Source organism: Miniopterus natalensis, chromosome 5 (assembly GCF_054644295.1).
Source record: "Miniopterus natalensis isolate mMinNat1 chromosome 5, mMinNat1.hap1, whole genome shotgun sequence".
In the NCBI taxonomy this organism is placed as follows: Eukaryota; Metazoa; Chordata; class Mammalia; order Chiroptera; family Miniopteridae; genus Miniopterus; species Miniopterus natalensis.
In genome coordinates this window covers 17,672,248-17,692,814 of record NC_142085.1, presented here as the reverse complement: position 1 = coordinate 17,692,814, position 20,567 = coordinate 17,672,248, and the positions used below count along the sequence as shown (strand labels likewise).

Sequence of the window (20,567 nt, the reverse complement as noted above, 5' to 3'; positions counted from 1 at the left end):
AGGGAGCCGGCCAGCCACCCAACGTGCTTCCCATCCCGGGAAGATGCGGCTTGAAAGGCGAAGCCTCCTGGGCAGGGTCCAGGGTGCCTGGCACATCACTGGCACCACCACACAAATAAAGAAGACCGTGTGGTTGCAGATGCAGATACGGATTTCAGCTGAAAATCCGATGGACCCACCAAGCTTTATTTTAGAAGGATCTCTTTCTCTCTCTGTCCTTCCATGTTCTCTGTCTCTGGCAATATGCTGGACTCCTGAAAATAGACGTTTATTATGGAAATGCTGACAGCCCCTAAATAGAGCGCTGTATTTGCAACACTGTAATTATGCCTCCATTGAAAAGCTCCAAAGAAAACATGATTTCCTTGTGCAAATAAATCATGCCTGGCTTTAAAGGCCCAGATTTAAATCACCCGAACCATAAAGAACCATCATCTTCCATATATAAATGAATTATAAATCATAATAACTTTAAAAAAAGTTATTATACCAGAGAAACGTGGATGGCTCTCACAGTATTCGTCATATCGGACCCACATCTCGCTGCCATCCTGCTGCATGCGTGGGTGGGTAGGAGGTGAGCCTTAGTGCTGTGTGGATTTGATTGGCCTACAAATTGCCCCTGGAAAAGTAAGAGGTCCGTATCTTCTCCCAGCACAGACCTCAGGCCTCCCTTTCTCCCTCCCTCTTTCTCACTCTCACTCTCTCGTGGTCTCTCTCTCTCTCCCTCCCTCCCCATCCCCCCACCTTCTTCCCTTACCCCCACCACTCCAGCCCCACCTGAGGCCACCAGCCCTTAGAGCTGTACCATGACAGGCCCCCTGTGTCTGACATACAACATGTGTCTGCAGCCTCGGCAAAACTCACCCCAGGTTTCACAGCCACTGCGCTGAGCCTGGATGAGGGGCCAGTGTGCGAAAGGGGGAGCTCCCAGCAGGAATCGGAGAAGCAGAACTCGGGATTGGAGGGCGGGCTGCTTTTTTTTCCGGGCAGATCGTGGTTTGCTTATTTTCAAACAGTTATTGATGCTTCCAAATGGCAGTCACTAAATGACAGGTTTCCTTTGGATGGTTATCGAAAACGAAGCTGGTAGATTTGAGGCTGTAATTCTTTTTCTTAATCGCCAAAGAAAATTTGCATTATACAGATATGGACCTACATGTGGTTATAAATATTTATATCTACCAAAACGAAAACTGTGATATGGCATTCGTTTTTTTCAACAACATAACTATATGTAGATATTTTTTCACAGAATTAATTTTCACATTTGGAGGTAAATTCACTCCTATGTGGCTTTTCAAATTACAAGTGAGGGACTAGATTATTTTCCTTCTGATTTTCTCATCAAGTCTATTTTATTAGATTCTAATTCTTTGACAAATGGGTAACAAAGAGTTACCTAAGTCTATATACCACCCTAATAAATTGAGGGTCCCTGTAACCCAGGCTTGGTGCAGTTGCTTTTACTAAAGCAACTCAACAGAAAAAAATAAACATAATTGAAAGTAATTTAAATCTTTCTTTGGTTCTTTTTGGAAAACACCAAATTGGGGCAGGGAGACACATGTTTACTATGACAAAACAACTTGTGAAACCCTCCTTTTGAACTGAATCGTATCCCTCCAAAATTCTTATGTTGAAAAGCTAACCCCCAGTGTGACTGCACAGGCAGGTCTGGTTTTATTATACTTCTCTTTATAGTGCTTTGCAAATATTGCATTTCTTACAAATCGAAGGTAAGACCCTCCACCAGCAAAAAGAGATTACGACTCACTGAAGGTTCAGGTGATGGCAAGCATTTTTTAGAAATAAAGTATTTTTTAATTAAGGTATGTATTTTTTCAGACATAAAGCTATTGCACATGTGATAGACTACAGTATAGTGTAAGCATAACTTTTATGTGCACTGGAAACCAAAAAATGTGTGTGACTCCCTTTACTGAGATATTCACTTTATTGTGGTGGTTTGGAACCGAACCTGCAATATCTCTGAGGTATGCCTATATTTGGAAGAGAGGCCTTTTAAAAGTAATTAAGTTTAAATAAGGTCATAGTTTGGGCCTTAATCCAATATGACCGGCGTCCTTATAAGAAGATTCGAGACACCAGGGATGCATGCACACAGAGAAAAGGCCATGTGAGGACACAGCAAGAAGACGGCCACTAAGCCAAGAAGACAGGCCTCAGGAGAAGCCAAACCTGCCAACACTTTGATCTTGGACTTTCAGCACCCAGAAGTGTGAGAAACTAAATTGCAGTTGTTTCAAAGCCACCCAGTCTGTGGCATTTTGTTATGGCAGCCCTAGCAAACTAATACATCCCTCTTTAGATATCTTTCCCATTTATTATCTCCCTTACACTTATCAGAGCCCCCCCCCCAAAAAAAATCTATGTACTCCTCTTTCTGTGACTCTCACACTCTCCCAAATGCCTTGTTTTCATGTCTCTCTTCCTGCTCCCCACTGTGGCTCTTGATGATGGATATCTCTTGGGCCTGCCTGGCTGCTGTAGCCATTTGTCTTTTTCTTTTCTCATCTTATCCTGTCCAGTATCAGAGATTCCAGAAAATTAAACGCCTTCCTCCAAGAGATAGATGGAGAGAGGCCATAAGGATTGGTACAATCCGCTGTCCTTGTTACATACTTCGAGATTATAACGCAGAAGCAACTGGGACAAAAGCAGAAGGGATGACAGAAGACAGAAGGACAAACAGCAGAGCTGCTTGTGTGATGTCAAAAGCTTAGTAGAAAAGACTAATTATTTCTCGTCATTAAAAAATAAAAGAATCCAAATGTTTGACTAACATGTTTGCCATGCTAACAAAATTGACCAAAAGCTTTGCCATCCTGTCTACCGGGTCAGAAATGAGGGTGAAGGCGCCCTGGCGGAAATGAGTGTGCAAGTCTCATCGCCAGCCCCCCCCCCCCAGGGGGAGCAGCAGCAGGTCACCCTCGCTTGGCCATCCCGAAGAGAAGAGAAACGAAACAAGAGAGGAGGAAGAGAACTGGAGATGCTTGGTCGGACAAGGAGAATTTTAATAGCACCAATAGGGTCTGATTTTTGTTTGGGAATGGGTTTGTTTACAACTGACAACCAAAATATTTAGAAATGTAATGGGGAGAAAAGGTCACCACCAACTGCAGCAAATTCTATTAGTCAGCAAAGTGCCTGTAAGTCTGGATTCAGGCATCTGTGTGCAATTATGACAGCGTTTCCAATGCACTCTTCACCTTCAAAGCCCTTTCCCCAGCATTATCTAGTGAATCCTCACAACACCCTGCCAGGAAGGTGGGACGTTATCTGTCTTGGAGAGAAGACTTCACTTTCCCCAGGCCTGGGAGAGAGGCCTTCTGGAGATACAAATCCTTGGCTGACTCCAGTCAGCTAAGGCTCTCCCAGCTCTCCAAAGACTTCAGATTAACTGGCTTCCCCTGGGTGAAGGAGCCATCCAGAGAGGAGACCGCCAGCTATGGCTGCTACTCCCCAAGAATTGAAAGACATAGTTCCTTTCTCATGGGCGATGAAAGCTCATTTCGGCAACATGTGCTGGCTTGTTCAGGTCGACTTAGTGAAGCTGGAACTGGGATTCCCAGAATCCCCTTCCTTCTATGGTTCCAGCTTAGGGTTGACCTCAAGAGAACTTGGAGTGGGACTGGGATGGTGGCGGGGGGCTCTGAGTACCTCCATGGCTGGCACCTGCACTAGTTCTCTAGCCCACCTACAGGAGGTGGCAGAGCTGGGCCAGAAGCTCTTGCAGATGCTGCACAATCTCCACCTTCAGCTGCTCTGAGTCCTGAGCCTGACACACATGCAGTTCCATGAGGAAGGGCACCTGCTTCTGCAGGTCTTCCATACTGTTAGGTTAGAGGTGACGAGTGACACACACGGGTTCCAGTGTGTTCTCACGGGCTTCTTGAAGCTGTGTTCCCACTTGGCCTTGACTCTCCCCCACTTCACATCTAAGCTATTCTGACCTGCAGTGACTTCAGGCTCACCACCAGATACAGCCTTCCATAAACTTGCCAGCTCCCACAAACATGTAAGGTATAATCTCTATGAAAAATCTCTTATTTGCCATATCACTCATAGTGGTTTGGCTTCCTTGATCAAACCCTAACTGACACAGAGGCATTTGACTACTTAAGTGATCACAGAGCCTCCCAACAGAATGGGCCCCAATGAGGAGTCTCGTCCCCTGGAAGCTTCCAAGGCAAGTAAGACAGCTTCCCCAACCTGGATGGGTTTCCCAGTTCTCCCCATTTCTCTCTTTAGGTTTGCTTGGCCGCATTCCCTGTGAACCAGGACTCAGAAGACTTGTGAGTCTGGAGCCTAACCCAAGAGCACATTTCAGTCCTGTCTTCTCCCTTCTGCCTACTCCCATCCCACTGGTGGGAGCACATAAAGATGCAAAACCTGACAACGCAGTGCACGGGGACAGTGCTTACAGGACAAATGTTTACTTGGAGGAGCCGTCTGAAAGGTGCTCCACCCATGTAAGATTCAGTTTCAAGTGCGAGGCCAGCTTGAGGATAGAGTGGCTTCACGGAGCAGTCCAGATATTTTCCAAGTAAGGCTAAATACAGAAGAAAGAAAGAAATGGTTCAGCACAGCCCTCTCAAGGGGCCAGCCATTCTCTCTCAAATCCGCACCATAAGGACTGTTGGGAGAGCCTATGGGTGGATGGGTGGATGGATGGGTGGATGGATGGGTGAATGCTGCACTGATCGTTTACCCTCAGATCCAGTTCCCATCATTTCCTTGTTCTCTGTATTTAAAAGGGCTGACCCAAAAGAACTACCAAAGCTCCCTTGCCCACTGCTTCCTGCTTGATTTGGCCAATGAGAAACACAGACAGGAGATTGGAGAAGGGGCAGGAAAGAGAAGTCAGTGTTCACCTCCACCCCACCCCATAGCTGGGGCTAAGTGTTCTCCAGCCATCAACACCAACTGGACTTTTCCTAGAACCAAATTCCAACAGATAACTTGGGCTATTGGGTACAGGTAACACCTCTATTCCTCCAGGCCCAGGAGGAGTAATGGCTTTCTGCAATTGCTAATGTTGGGGTTGCCTTGCCTTTCATTGCTGCTCTTGCAACTCTTCTAAAAACCTTTGTAGCTCATTTCCCATATTAAATTTCTTCTATTAAATTACTCCACACGGGTTGTGTGGGTTTTTTCTTGAGAGACCCTGGCTGATACAGATACTTTCAACTCTGGAGATTAGAACTTGCCAAAAGCAACTTCCTTCCAAGATTTCTAAACTCCCTGGGCTAGCATCATTTTTTAAAATTACTTGTAGACAACAATACACAAAGTGCTGCAGAAGAGGAAATTGAACGATAACTCTGCACCTAGCCTTTGGAGGTAGGGGTTACAGAATTAATTCAAGTCTTCCTACTAACCCAGCAAGAGCAGACACATTCTAGAGTAGTTTCTCAAGTGATAGCAATCAGTTCCTACTCAGAGTAATGGGTTTCCACACTGCCTTACCCAAATTTCACATGTTTTATGTATTCACCAGCACATGATCTGCCAGACCCTGGAGAAATATGATGAACAAAAATACCCTTGCCCTGGCCAAGGTGGCTCAGTTGGTTGGAGCATCGTCCAGTACACCAAAGGGTAATGGATTTGATTCCAACATACCTAGGTTGACGGTTTGATCCCTGGTCAGGGCGAGTATAGGGGGTAACTGATCAATGTTTCTCTTTCTCTCCCTCTACATAGATAGATAGATGATAGACAGGTGATAGATAGATAGATGATAGATAGATAGATAGATAGATAGATAGATAGATAGATAGATAGATAGATAGATAGATAGATGATAGATAGATAATGATAGATGATAGATAGATGATAGATAGATAGATAGATAGATAGATAGATAGATAGATAGATAGATGATAGATAGATAATAGATAGATAGGTAGGTAGGTAGATAGATAGATACATACATACATACATACATACATACATACATAGACACAGATACATAGATAGATAGATGATAGACAGACAGATGATATAGATAGATGGATAGATAGATGATAGATGATAGAAGATAGATAGATAGATAGATAGATAGATAGATAGATAGATAGATAGATAGATAGATAGATAGATAGATAGATGATAGATATAGATAGATAGATGATAGATATAGATAGATGATAGATAGATATAGATAGATGATGATGATGATGATAGATGATAGATAGATAGATAGATAGATAGATAGATAGATAGATAGATGATAGATAGATAGATAGATAGATAGATAGATAGATGATAGATAGATGATAGATAGATGATAGATAAATATAGATAGATGATAGGTAGATAGATAGATAATGATAGATAGATAGATAGATAGATAGATAGATAGATAGATAGATAGATAGATAGATAGATAGATGATAGATAGATAGATAATCTCCCTTCCTCTCTCTCGAAAATCAATAAAACATCTCCTCAGATAAAGATTTAAAAAAATGTCCCTGATGTCAAGGAACTTCCCGTCCAGCAGTCAAGTATGACCATGTGATCCTATCCTAGGAACAGCCCTTGCCATTAAAACACAGGGAAGTTAACTGGTCCCACTGGAATGAGTCAGTGGTGCTGTCTTAGAATGGGCTGCTCCAATCAGACCAGCCAGATAAGTTCATCACAAACTAAAATCTTTGAAGCCACTTGGGGAGAGGTGTTCATAAACATAAAGGCGGGCTCTTCAAGGTCATCCTCACAGCATTACCCGTCACTAAGCCATTCAGATGGGGAAGGCAGTGACGTGCACCCCTAGGGAGGAGACCATATTCTGTCTCTCAAGGTTCAGAGCCCAGTCCCGTCCAGGGTTAGACATTCTGGTCTTTCATTTCACTGTACCCTGTGCTCCGATCATGTGCCAGTCTAATCTACTACACCTTTAAGGGGGCCTTGTCCTACATGTTCAGAAGACCTTATCTTCTCTCTTCCTCTGTCTCCAAGCCAGACACTGATCCTGTCACTCTTCAGTTCCCTTCAGATCATGACTCCGCCTCTTCCTTCTTAATCAGCTGTGTATGTTTCCTCAGCACTTGGCAGGTTCTGACGAATTGAAGACCTTCAGTGAGTGTCTGCTTGCTGAATGAATAAGAAAGATCGTGTGGATGCACGGCTGGTTAGTTTGGAGTGGGAAGCAACCACTGATGCATTAACTGTCTACAAAGCACTGGTTTAGAAACCTTATTTTAAATGTAGTAATACATCCACTTTTGATCATCACTGGAGCTGTATGCCAGAAATAAAACTCACGAAGAGCAATGCTGGAACCCTATCCCTAGGGAGAGACAAGGACCGAGGTATGCAGAGGCAGCCTGGCTGCTGTGACCAGATCTGCAAAACTGGTTTTGTCCTAAGATCCAGCTAATTCTAGGAAATCAAGATTTCTAAGGAAATATTTAAAGCATTCATTTCCCAGAGTGCCCCCATGAAGTTGGCTCAGTATGGATCCGATATTTTAAAATCTTCCACTGGCATCTCCAGTTGCTTAAAATGTGGATCACAACAGATTACAGGCAGGCAGCTCCTTCATTTTCCTTTGCCGAAGTGGCCTACAAACCCAACACCCACAGACAAAGCCCTCTGCAGAGTATAAGTTAGAGACCACAAGAAGGTGTCTGTTCATAGCTGTAAGACTCTCCCTTTTCTCAGACCTCAAATCTTGGTCTCCAGTTCATTAAAGATAGACAGTAGACTCCCCTGAGACCCAAACTTTTGCCCAGCTTACTAGAAACAATCAGGAAGCCAGAAGTGACTCAGCTCTTACTTTAGAACTGGGATGACTTTTGTACCAGCCAGTGCTGTTGTTTTGAGGTACACAACCATCTGTGTTCCTGACCCTGCTTGCCTTGACCTCCTAGGCATGTTTGTCCTGTCCTGCCATGGCTAATCCACTGGCTGGGCTTCAGGTTTGCCCTTGACCTCTGAGAACATAAAGCTCATCACTCTTGGCCTGCAGACCCCTAGTCTCAATTCCTATTCCACCTCTGCATGTCCAGTCCTGACAAAAGCCACCCACACTCCAAGCTGCAAGTAACTCTCCCCAGGGGGGAAAAAAAACAAAAACAGAACAACACATAAACCAATAAAAACCCTGGCTGAAGATTATAAGGCAGATTTGCAGTGACTTGGGCACCATGGGGAATTAACACAGAATGCCTTATTCCATAAGGTGAAATCACAGTGCCCGAAGACAAGCTAAAGGATGACCTCCAGTTGTCTCCCCACCTTGCCGAGACAGGGTGGCAAAGGCTTGCCCTCTTTTTGCCTTCTAGGCAGGAAGTCTTATATGGTTCTTGCATTCCATCGAAAAGACAAAAGAGGGGGTGGATTTCTCTGAACCCTCGCCAGGTCGCACTGAGGTGGGTGTTGGGTCTTTTGAAACCATCAGAATGAGTATGCTTCTGATTATGGGGTTCCCAAGACTCTGAGCCAGCTTTTTTTTTTAAAGCACATACATTTTCTTTCTGGACCAGAGCCACGTTGCTCTGGCTATGTTAATCCCCCCCAGTAGTCACAGCGCTTCCTAGGGCATCCAGGGAGTTGCTTGTTTTAGGGAAATCCTGTTAGTTTGAACTCTGTTCAAGAATGTGCCCAGTGTGCTTCAGTCCAGAAGCAAAGTGAATTTTGCCTGGAGAGTTAAAAGCACTTGGGTAGTTGAGGGTGGGGGCAGATATCTTATGTGTGAATCTGAAGGGTGAGTTGGCTCAGCCCTGCAGCTCTGGGACCTATGATCTTGGAGATGAACTACCTACTGGGAGATTCTCAGAAAGACCAATTAATAGAAGGGTCAGTTAATACTGATGTGATGCGGGCAGCTGTGAAGTGAGCTCTCCTCCACCTCTTGTTCTAAGTCCTTCCTCTCCCATTAGATTCTCTTGCCCCTCTCTGTGTCTGAGAGGCCCAGGAATTTTCAAGGCAACGTCTTTGCCAATAGGGAAGTATGTTGCACTTTCCAGACTTTTACCTCTGACTTTTCTGACCCAACAAAACTTGTCTGTCTTACGTCTCTCTGCTGATAATAGGAGATGATGATAATCCCTGTTAATGTGTTTTCCAGGACAACCCTAAAAAAGTAACTAGAGAAGGTGATTTCCTCTGTGATGGGAATTCAAAAGTGCTGGTTGTTGGACCCTCTCACATCAAGAACTCTCCACCTCTGAGTCAAGGCCACTTAGAGGTTCGCCATGATATATGTCAAAAAGCAAATCAAAGAGGTAGCATAATACAGTGGGCAGAACATGCCACTGAGAATCAGGCACCTCCGTCTCCCTCCTGGCTCTACCGTTCGCTGGTTATGTGATCCTAGGCAGTCACTTCACCAGCAGTCCATGAAGGTCCCAGGCAATAATGGCAATTTACTGATTCAATAAAGCTACACAGCCCGGGGCTGCCTGTAGGGAGCACTCCCTAAATATTTGGTGAACAGATGTGTTCTAGCCATAGGTTATCCTGCAGGGCAGTTAAGACCCTATGACCACTTATACTTGTACATCCATCCGATTCTTTCCCAATACAGTGGTACCTGGGTTTTCAAACATCTCCGTTAACGAACATTTCGGGTTATGAACGCTGTAAACCCAGGAGTAAATGCTTCGGTTTTCAAACACGCCTCAGAAGTCGAACATGCCCCACGGCTTCCACTGAGGGCAAGATCCGGAGGCCTAGCAGTCGACTGTGGATCCCTCGGTTTTCAAATGTTTCAGAGCTTGAACGGGCTTCTGGAACGGATTGCATTCAAAAACCGAGGTACCACTGTACTGGGTTTTATTTAGTAGGAAGAGAAAGAGAGAGAAAATAAGAGAAAGGGAGAGAGCGACATAGGAAAAAAATGAGGCAGAACATGAAACATGCCATCAAGAAAGGAGAAAAGAGCCCTAGCTGGTGTGGCTCAGTTGGTTGGGCATCCTCCCTGCACCAGGATGTTGCCAATTCGATTCCCGGTCATGGGCACATGCCTCAGTTGCCAGCTTGATACCCAGTAAGGGATTACAGAAGGCAGCCAATAGATGTTGTGCTCTCACATCGATGATTCTCTCTCCTTCCCTCTCCCTCTCCCTTCTTCTTTCTCTCTAAAAAAAAATCAATAAAACTATTCTTAAAAAACAAAATATAAAAGAAGAAATGAGGCAGAAAGGAAAAGCAACAGCAGTAGTGCTGAGGAGAAATGAGCCTCCTTCATAATTTTGCTCAGCTGCTCTTTCCTTTCTCCTAACCCAGTTAAAATACATCACAGCGTATGTGGCCCGGCAGGGAATCACGCTGATGGGGCTTCAGAATTTGAATCCAGTCTCTACCTGTCATTTTAGAGAAGTTATTTAGCCTTTCTATGCCTTGATGTCCTTCCTTTTAAAAGGAGGTTAACATTAGTACCCACCTCAGTGGGTGTTTTGAGGACTGTAAGAACTAGTGCAAGTTAAGCTCTGCCCTAGTACTGCACGCCGAGCTTTCTTGGCTAAAGACGCGCTGTATGCAAGCTGTTGTTAGTATCAGGGAGGAACACAGATGATATGCACCCCAGGGTAGGCATCAAGAGGAGGAAATATTTTTTAAATAGGAAGGACAAGCGTGGTGAGGGTTGCCAAGGCCACTTGAGAGGCACCATGTAAAACGGGGAAATGAGCTCAGCTGGATGAGCTACATTAAAGACATGCACGAGACCTATTTATAAACCCCAAGTAATCCACAGGTTCCAAGTTACCAGTGCTCTTTGTGCATCCCCTGCTAAAGGTCAGGTCGGACTCATAGCAGGGGACTCACCCCTGCACGTGAGATGCCATCTCTATGCTGCTATGATTCTGAAATTCAGTGGTTCTTGACCAATGATTATTTGTAGCTAAGAATGAACAGATAGACCAAAGCTCTTCACAAGGTAAATTGTCATCTAGAGATAAGGTCAGCTGAGGCTTGGGGATACCACCCTACTCAGAGGGAATCAGAATGGGATGGGCTTGGCTGCTTTCTTCTCAAACTACCACTTGGGGTTCTTATCACCAATGATAATGATGTGAAGTTACAGCTAGAGCAACTTAGTGAGCCACTAGGGCATAAAGAAGTTTGAGTGTCAAAGAAAATTGTCCAACAAAAGGTTTTTTAAAAATATTCCATAGAATTCTTTTCTGAAGAACTAATGCAATAAAATCCGAAGTCCTGACAATGGCTTCAATGTTCCACGTGATCGAGCTCCTCCTCTGTCTTCCTCGCCCATCACTCTTGTCCTAGCTCCTCTCTAGGCACTGCCAAGCTCACTCCCTCTTTAACTTGCTGTATCCTGGTTTTGGAAAATTCTTCTCAGATAGGCTCCATCACTTCGTTTATGTCTCTATCCAAATGTTACCTTAGCTGTGAACTCTCCCTGACCATGCAACTTACAAGAGCACTGCTAACTATCTTTCCCCCTTACTCTGTCTGTTCTATTTTTATTAATAGCACTTACCACCCCCTTACATATTGATTGAGAGTGGGGATTTATAAAATGTTCTTCTGCTCACAATAGTATCCACACGCAGTGCCTGGCACATGGTAGGCGCTTCGTAACTATTTCTCGAATGAATGTATGGATGAATTTGTTGAGTGGATGAATGAATGAATGAATGAATGAATGAATGAATGAATGAATGTGTAGTAAAGTGGCAGAACCTTTAAGGGACTCTTAGAGAATGCTGCATGATTGTAATCCTACGCATTTTGTTTTATGAAAGAAAACATAAAATAGAAGATTTGGCTATAATTGTAATCCATTTTCATTTTTTGTTAGTCCTAAAAATCTGAATTCCTCTTTCAACTCATTTTAGAAGAGCCCTGGCTCAGAATGAGGAGAGTGAAATTTAATCCTGATTCAGTCACTCCCAGGTACATGATCTTAGACAAGACTCATGACATCCCTGAACCTGAATTTCCTCATTTGTGATGTAGAGCTAGAGATAACATCTTCAAAGGGTGGAGGGTGGTGAGAATTGAGATGCTGTATGCAAAAGCTCTCACAACTGTAAAGTGAGATGTAAGTGGAGTGTAGGTGCTGATGTTATATTGTAAAGCAGAAAGTGGTCTTCTTTTAAAAGTTTGAGGGACTACACTCAGGACTATCTCTAGAAGAGTGTTTTTTACAACTATGGGTCTTCACTCATTAGGGGGTCATGAAATCAATTTGATAGATTAAAACAAAATTTTTATGCAATAATTAAAAAAAAATAGAAAATAGGGTCTTTCATAATACTCGTATTTTCATTTTGTGGATGTGTTCGTAATGTTGCAATATAAAATAAAATTTTCACAGTGGTCACTGTTAAAAGTGCTGAAAATTACTGATTTAGAAGAATCTAATATAGTCCTGATTTTCACGATCAAGCCCTGAAGTGGAAGCTATGAGAGAAAGAACAATTATAATTATTATTATCTCATGTAATCCTCAAAATAACCCTACAAGGCATTTATCCTGACTTTTCAAAGGCTGAACTTAAGGCACACAGCAAATAGATGGAAGAGTCTAGTTCCAACCCAATTGGTGTTCTTGGTTTCTCTGTGTTCCAGACCCTATGGTCCTATGAGCAGGGGACTGGGGGAGGTGGGAAGTTGAGGAAATATGGAGTCAGCATTGACACTAAGGCTTCAGTCCTGAGCGGCTGAGAGAATGCTTACACAAATGTCCAAAATGGGTATATAAGCAGAGTGAAGTATTTTGTACAGGGGAGCGGGGAAAGCCTGAATTTAAAATGAAGGGGAACACCCAAGTAACTAATTTTCAAATCAAAAGAGAGCTACAAACCCTTGGTAGAGATCGCTGAGATTTGGGTTAGCACCTCTTTGGATCAGAACTAGCACCTGCCCTCCTGTGCAAAGGACACTTCTTACCCCTTGAAGGGTAACTGAAGCTTGTGAACAGGGCACCTGCCCTGCCATGGGGCCAGTGTCCTAGTGACACATTTGAGTTGTGAGGGTCATCAGCCGTTCCCTGAATGCACACTTCCTTACCCTTCCTCCACTCAGAGGCCAATGAATACTCTAAAGCGTGTTTCCTATTCGGCAGCTTCAGTGAGTAAGGGCCTCTCAAACCTCTAACCCCATCCCCCAACAGGTTGTGAAGCATTCACGGAAGGTCTCACTTGCTTCTGTGATCAGCTCTTCTAGTGTTGTCACCGGAATTTCTCCTGCTATGGCATGAGCTCAGATGCTTTCAGAAGATGGGCCACTCAGAGAAAGACAAATACCATGTGATCTCACTTATATGTGGAATCTAATGAACAAAATAAACTGATGAACAAAATAGGTCCATAGGCATGGGTACGTGGAACAGACTGACAGATCTCAAAGGGGGCAGGGAGCGGGACTGAAAGAGATTAGCCAAAGAACATAGAGGCATATACACATAGCCGTGGACACAGACAATAATGTGGTGAAGAGGGTGGGGGGCTGGGTGGAGGGGGGAGAGTGGGGGAAATGGGGGACATCTGTAATCGTGTCAACAATAAAAATTTTAAAAAGATGTGGCCTTCTGAAAACATTGCTGACCAAAGGCAACCATATGTTCAGCATCTAAACTGAAAGTCAGCCTCATGCCAGAAGCAAAAATTAAGGCTCATGTATCAATAAAGAGTCAACAACATGTCACAAACACATTTTAAAAAAATTATTGCACCAAGACATATGTGAAGTGACTTGAGCTGTTGGGTGACTCCACTCAGCACAGGTAGCCCTCAGAGGTGAGGCATATAGCCAGTGATTAAGGCTGTGGGATCTGGAGTCAGGGAAATAAACAAGACAATAACAAAAAATATAAAGGGCTACGCGCTATTAGCCCAGGCCATTCCATCACGTGTATGACAAGTCAGCATGGTAGGCTGAATAACAGTCCCTCTAAACATCACCATGTCCTGGTTTCCAAAATCTGTGAATGCCCATTTTTATGGGGGGTGGGATGGGGAATGACTTTGAAGATGTTAATTTTTCTTGAGGTGAGGCGATTATCTTGGATTATCTGAGTGGGTCCTAAATATAATAACAAGTGTCTTTATAAAGAGAGAGGCAGGAGATTTGACACACGGGGAAGGGACACAGAGACTGGAGTGATGTGGTTAAAGCCAAGGAATGCTGGCAGCCACCAGAAGCTAGAAGAGGCAAGGAATGGGTCGTCCCGAGAGCCTCCATGGAGGGCATGGTCCTGCTGACACCCGGACTTCTGCCCAGCGATACTGATTTCAGACTTCTGGCCCCCAGAACTATGGCGAATAAATTTCAGCTGTTTAAGCCACTAAACTTGTGGTAATTCATTACAGCAGCCATTAGAAACTAACACAGTCCAGAACACAAAAATGCCTCGCACAACGAGCGTAACACAGGAGACACTGAATAAATGCTGGTTTCCTGCCTGCATGTCTTTCTCCATCCCTTCCTTCCTCTTTAGGCCTTCTATTTTCTCATCTTTTTGAAAAATACCCAGGGCATAGAAAAAAAGAGCACAGACTTTGGATCCTCAGCGCAAATACTACCACTCCTCATTAGCTGGGAGATCTTAGGCTAATCGTGTCACCTCCCTCAGTTTCCACATCTGCAAAATGGGGATAATGCCACTGACTATGTAGGGTTCTTGTGAAAAGCAGTGATACAGTTTGGTTTGCATCATGTACCCATTGACCTTGCAAACTGAACTTCCCATATTTGGGGGGATAAGAAAATGAAAGAAAGATAATAATAACAAAAAATAACTATTTAAGGAGCACTGGTAATTAACTACTTAAGTAGTGCTGGTAATTATAGGCATTTGCCACAAGAGCATATGAGATGAAGGATATGAATCTGCTGTTCCTTCTGTGGTCTCTGGCCTCGGGGGCTTCTGCTGAGTGCATGTTCCAGACGAGAGTCCAACATTTAAAGACAAATTTTTTCATAGAGCACGATCCCAAAACACTAGCCCACTTCTTCATCTGCTACCTGCCTAACAAACAGCAACAGGATCCGACAGAGGGAAGATCACCTGAAAGTGTGCCAGTCTCCAACCCAGGGCCTTTCTATAGGATGGTCACCACTCGTTTTAAGCCTGTGTGGTGTACACCTTATAGCTGACGTCAGAAGGAGGACCCAGGTGAGATGTGACTGCACTACTGGCTAGTCACTGGCCTCCCACGCTGCATGCACTTGGCTTGCCAGCCCCCGGTGAACCAGCCTTCACTGAGCCCCCGCGGCACCAAACGCCACTGGCTTTTTGTCTGGCTTGTGCCTCATCTTCGTTACATAATTTCAATGCCAATTTGCAAAGAAGCCATGAAGAGGCATAAAGATTCCCCAAAGTTGGGGAAATGGAGACAGCACTAAAAATTTGTGAGACTTATCAAATACCATGCCACCGCTGCTTGCTCTCAGCAATTCCCTCCACGAAGTCATACATATTTATAGAACACTGGTCTTCCTACAGCATCTCCCACTTCAAACGTGCTTTCTGAAATTGCGGCAGAGCTTATTGCTAAACAACCACGTCTGCACCCCATAGCTTTTGGGGAGGTTATATGAAACAGATAAGCAGCTCTAGCGGAGCCATACCATAGCAAAAATCTAGTCATACCACTGAAAAAAAAGAAAACCTGAAATTTACCCATAAAATGGGAGTCTCTCAGGAGAAAAAAGCGAAGTTTCTGGCTTCTTTAAATATCCCCCTGTATTTAATTTCACTGAAAACCACGCTGCTGGCCCCGCTGTGCCTGCAGCCTTCTCATTACCTCCAGCAATTTACATTGCATCTTTTTTGAACTCTGAATTCCCGGACAGAGTTGAGTGTGGTGCGGCAAATTAGTGAATCATAAAAATTAGAGCTGGAAAAGGCCTCTGGGGTCATAGGGTTATCCTCTGCCAATTCGAGATGGTTCTCTGTGGTTTGTTCCTGAGTGCTTTGTTCAAACTGGTTTTAAGTCAACAATACATCCCACAGGGAGGGGAGGAAAGAACAGAAACCTCTCTTGCCCGTCCATTTCCCCAGCCAGCCCAACCCGGGAGAGGGAAGCCTGGGGCCACCAGGAGAGGAGGGATGAATCACAGCAGACAAGGGCTGGAAGGGACTTCAGAGGGCAACTGGTCCAACATCGAATTTCACAAATAAGAAAAATGTTTGGGGAGTTTAATGCGCAATCCCACGAGGATTGCATGAGACGTGACAAGGGAAGCAGGCCTGGCTCATCAAAGTTATTCGACAAACACTGGTTCCATTTTCATCAGCTCATCTTCTGCCTTGTATTAGAGATTGTTACAGGCACGCAGTAAACTGTGGCTCATGAACTTCTTGAAAGGAGAGCCTCTATTTTATTTCTTTTGATATCCCTTCCAGTGCCTAGATCAGGGCCTTGTACACAGAGGATGGCTCCGACAGTGTTGGATATGTAGAATGAAGCTGTCACAAAAAGGGTCTTTCTTCCTTATACAAATCTCACTAGCTTGTATCCACGAGTGTCCCTGCCCCCATCTGCCAGACCTAGGAACAATGAGTGTACATTACAGGGTGGTTTGGGGGTCAACGTGAGGAGGGCTTTCTATGGACTCCACCTGAAATGGACTGGGCTGCTGTGGAGGTGTGTCAAGCAAAGCTGGACACTGGGACATAAAGGAGGGGACTCAGGCATCCCAACTACGTTTAGAATATTGACCTCTGAGGTCCCATACCACCTTTAAGCTTTTAGACTCTATGATATAAAAGAGCTTTATTTCCAAATGCACATAAGGTTTCAACTAGTTGAATCCCTTAAAAGTCAAAGCCCTCTCAAGACAGATCCCCATGGTCTCTCACCCTTATAAATCAAAGACATCAAAATATGGCGGCAACCGTGGGCATGGGGAAAGAGTTGTCCCCAAAGTTTTCTCCCAAATGCACCTCTTGATCTCGCTTAGAGACTTCAAAAGTTATCCTCTAATACACTTTTTAAAACCTCATTTAACATAGTCTAAAGTGGAATTGGTTCTGTGAGTTAGTTTGGCAGAGAGATGAAATCACATCAAATCCATATTCATTATAGACATCCCATATGTCGTCTGCGAGGATGAATGGGGGCTCTCATGTGGGAGGAAGGGGACTTCAGCAGAAAAACTCCAGGGTTTACAGAGACCTGTCTGCTGCCTTCCTGTTTCGCCTCCCTTTAATTGATTCATCCCCAAATGCTGGGCAGCCGGGGAGACTCAGCCATCCCAGCTGAAACCCTTTCATGCTTAACGCCTCTCTTCCCACGCTTAGCACCAGCTAGTTATGCCTAACTTGGCCTATGAAGACATGTTTTAATTTTTATGTGGTGTTTTTAAAATTAACTTATTTAAAACTGTGTCACTGCAGAAAAATTGGAAAATGTAGGTAAGCAAAAGAAAAACTCCCTCCTCCTGGAGAGAATTGCTATGAATATCTAATCTGTGAGATTTAAAGCCTTGTTTCTCCATCTTGGTTCTCTAGTGCACAGGGAAAGAGGGTAGTTAGAGAATAATTTTATTACCAGGGCTCCGCTGAGACTCTTAACCTCACACTTGAACACTCACCATAGAACAGCCAAGAGTAGAGCTGAGTGGGAAAAGCTCACAGAAATGATACAAGCTGTTTCAAACAAAAACATAATCCCCCTCTTGGGAGAGTTGGGAGGGAGAAAGGGCAGAAATGGCCTTTCGACCTAAATTATTCAGACTTCCAGTCATTATAATCATAGCTCCCATTTATTGAACAATTATGATGTGCCAGGCATCTTTTATCTCATTGAGTTGACATCTTCTAGAGCCTTCTTGGGGTGTGCAGATAAAGTTTTAATAACTGGCAAATTCGGGGGTTAATCCCCAACTTGTAGCATTTGCCATTTGCTGCGGTGTAAATACACCTACCAATTCCAAGCTAAGACCCAGAGTTGGAAAGAGATGCTCAGGCGCACGACATCATAGAGTGTTTCTACTGTTCAAATGTAATAGTCACAGGAGCCAGGAGGGAGGAACAAAAAGGGGTGCAAGGAAGCCTTTTGGGGTCATGGATATACTCATTAGCTTGACTGTGGTGATGTTTTCACAGGTGTATATACACGTCAAAACATCAAATTGTACACAATAAAAACGCATTTTATTGTCAATTTTACTTTAAAAGGAGGAGGAGGAGAGGAGGGAGAAAGAAGAAGAGGTGGGGGTGGCAGTGACCGCAGCAGCAGCAGTGATAGTAGCAGCAGGAGGAGTATAAGGCACTCACCCTGCCCACAAGGAGCTTGCAATAGAAACTGTATAATTAAGATTCACCCTGGATTTCCCTGTAAACCCCTGAATGGATGGTGGCTCTAGAGTTTCTGTAGAACAGGGGCTCAAGGATGACATTCATGGATTGAAAACGGTGCTGGGCCCCGCCAGCCGGGCTCAGCCGTTGAGCATCAACCCACGGGAGATGGCGCTTCGGTTCCCGGTCAGGGCACGTGCCCGGGTTGCAGCTCGATCCCCGGTCGGGGGCGTGCAGGAGGCAGCCGATCAATGACTCATCATTGATGTTTCTCTCTCTCCCTCTCCCTTCCTCTCTCTGAAATCAATAAAGATATATCTTTTAAAAAAGAAAAAAAAAGAGAAAATGCAGTTTGTATAGAAAACTGCTGGATTTTTTATTGTTTATTTGGATGTTTGTGGGTGCTCATGGAGATTGTGGGGGGGAGACTAATGCCCCCGGACCTCCCACTTTGCTGCTGCAGGTCACTCTGCTGAGAATCCTAATGTGTAAACAAGACGGACTCCCTTTAGAACCTGGTCCCATCTGGCCCATGCCCAAGGCCAGCCCCCAGCAGCCTTCCCACCCCTCTCTAGCACCTTCTGCCCCATGCCCTCTGCACTCCCTCCCGCTACCCTGAGTGCTCTGGGAGGAGGCTGTTCTCAGCGATTCCAACTGAGGAGCTAGTACCTAGAAGACACTTGTGCTGTCCTCACCAGGACCTGCATTGTAGTAGATCTGTAGAGTAAAAAGACTTGAAAGGATTCCTTTCTAAAGGGAACATTAAAGATTCCACTGGGGTTTGTGGGACCTGCCCACCACAGGAACAATCATCTAAAATCCCCTATCACCTTCGGCAACTACAAGCCAGGGACCTTTACTCTCTGATTATTGGCCTCTTGCTAGAGGAAGCAGAGCTCATCTCTTACCTCCCTTCAAATTGAAAGGGCAGGTGGTGGGAAATCACTGGGGTCTTTCCTGCCTGTTTGAAACCCAGTCGTGCTGGCCCCTGCTGAGGATGGTAAGTTCCAGGCTGAGAAATGGAGAGCAAACCCACTGTCTCGGACAGGAGATGTTCCAGTGAGGCTACACGGCCAAAGGGTGGCTTGGAATCCCCCTGGAATGGAATCCTCATTCCCTCTGGGTGGCAATGACTGGGCCAGGTGAGCTCCACATGGGCTAGAGGATGAGCCGGGCCCCTGACTCGGGGCCCCTGTGTTTTGAGATGGCACAGGTGAGGCCCGCAAGCCAGCCTCCCTGAAGTCCGATTCCCACAGCGCTGGCTGAGCCCCAAGCCAGACAAACAACGGTGCTATTTCTAGAGTCATTTTAACTGTGTTAATTTTAAAAAAACAAAACAAAAAACAATGCAGAATCAGGAAATCGCAGTTGGAGGAACAGTAGAAGTATTCTGGCCTGACTACGTCGCTGACCCAAATCTCTGCTCCACCGTCCCTGAGAAATCACCGCCTAGCCCCCGCCTGAATGCTCCCACTGACAGAATTTTCTTTCCAAACAGTCTCTAATTGTTAGAAAGTTCTTCCTTATATGTGCAGCTGTGAAAAGAATGAGGACATTCTCTTCGTACTGGTGTGGACAAAGCTCCAAGATATACTATTAAGTAAAAAAAAAAAATGGTGCTGAACAATGTGTACAATATACTAACTACTTTGGGATCTTTATCATCCCCACCTGAGGATATGTTTATTTATTTTAGAGAGAGAGAGAGAGAGAGAGAGACATCGGTTGGTTGCCTCTGTACACAGCCCAACCTGGGATTGAACCCACCACCTAGGTATGTGCCCTGAACAGGAATCGAACCTGCAGCCTTCTGGTGCCCGGGACAGTGCTCCAACCAACTAAGCCACCCGGCCGTGGCTACTTTGGGGTTTTTAAAAATGAGAAAAATAAGACTTGACATCCATGTCTGCTTATACATGCATTAAGGAACCCTGAGAAAATACAAATGAAACTTTTAGAACTACAGGGCGGGGCAAAGGTAGCTTTACAGTTGTGAGTATGCAAAACACAGAGTTCGTTTCTGTATAATTATTTATTAATATTGTATTATTTTCCACACGAAAACAACTGTGAACAACTGTAAACCGACTTTGCCCCACCCTGTATTAGTTTCGTCTAGAAGAAAGGGAAGGGTGAAGCAGAGTTGGGAGAGCGAACCTGTGCGTGAAACTTACTGCGCGCCAAGGGCTATTCTAAGTACAGACATGAACCCATCAATGCTCACAGGAACTCTATCATCATCCTCGGTTTTCAGATGAGGAAGCTGAGGCTCAGAGAGGTGAAGCAACTTGCCTAATGTCACACAGCTGGTAATCAG

General features: G+C 44.6%; 1 protein-coding gene across 1 annotated transcript in view; it reads right to left on the bottom strand.

Moving 5' to 3' along the window:
* RUNX2 (RUNX family transcription factor 2) overlaps positions 1-20,567 on the bottom strand; it is a 223,619-nt gene that overhangs the window by 26,659 nt on the left and 176,393 nt on the right. The window lies entirely within an intron of this gene.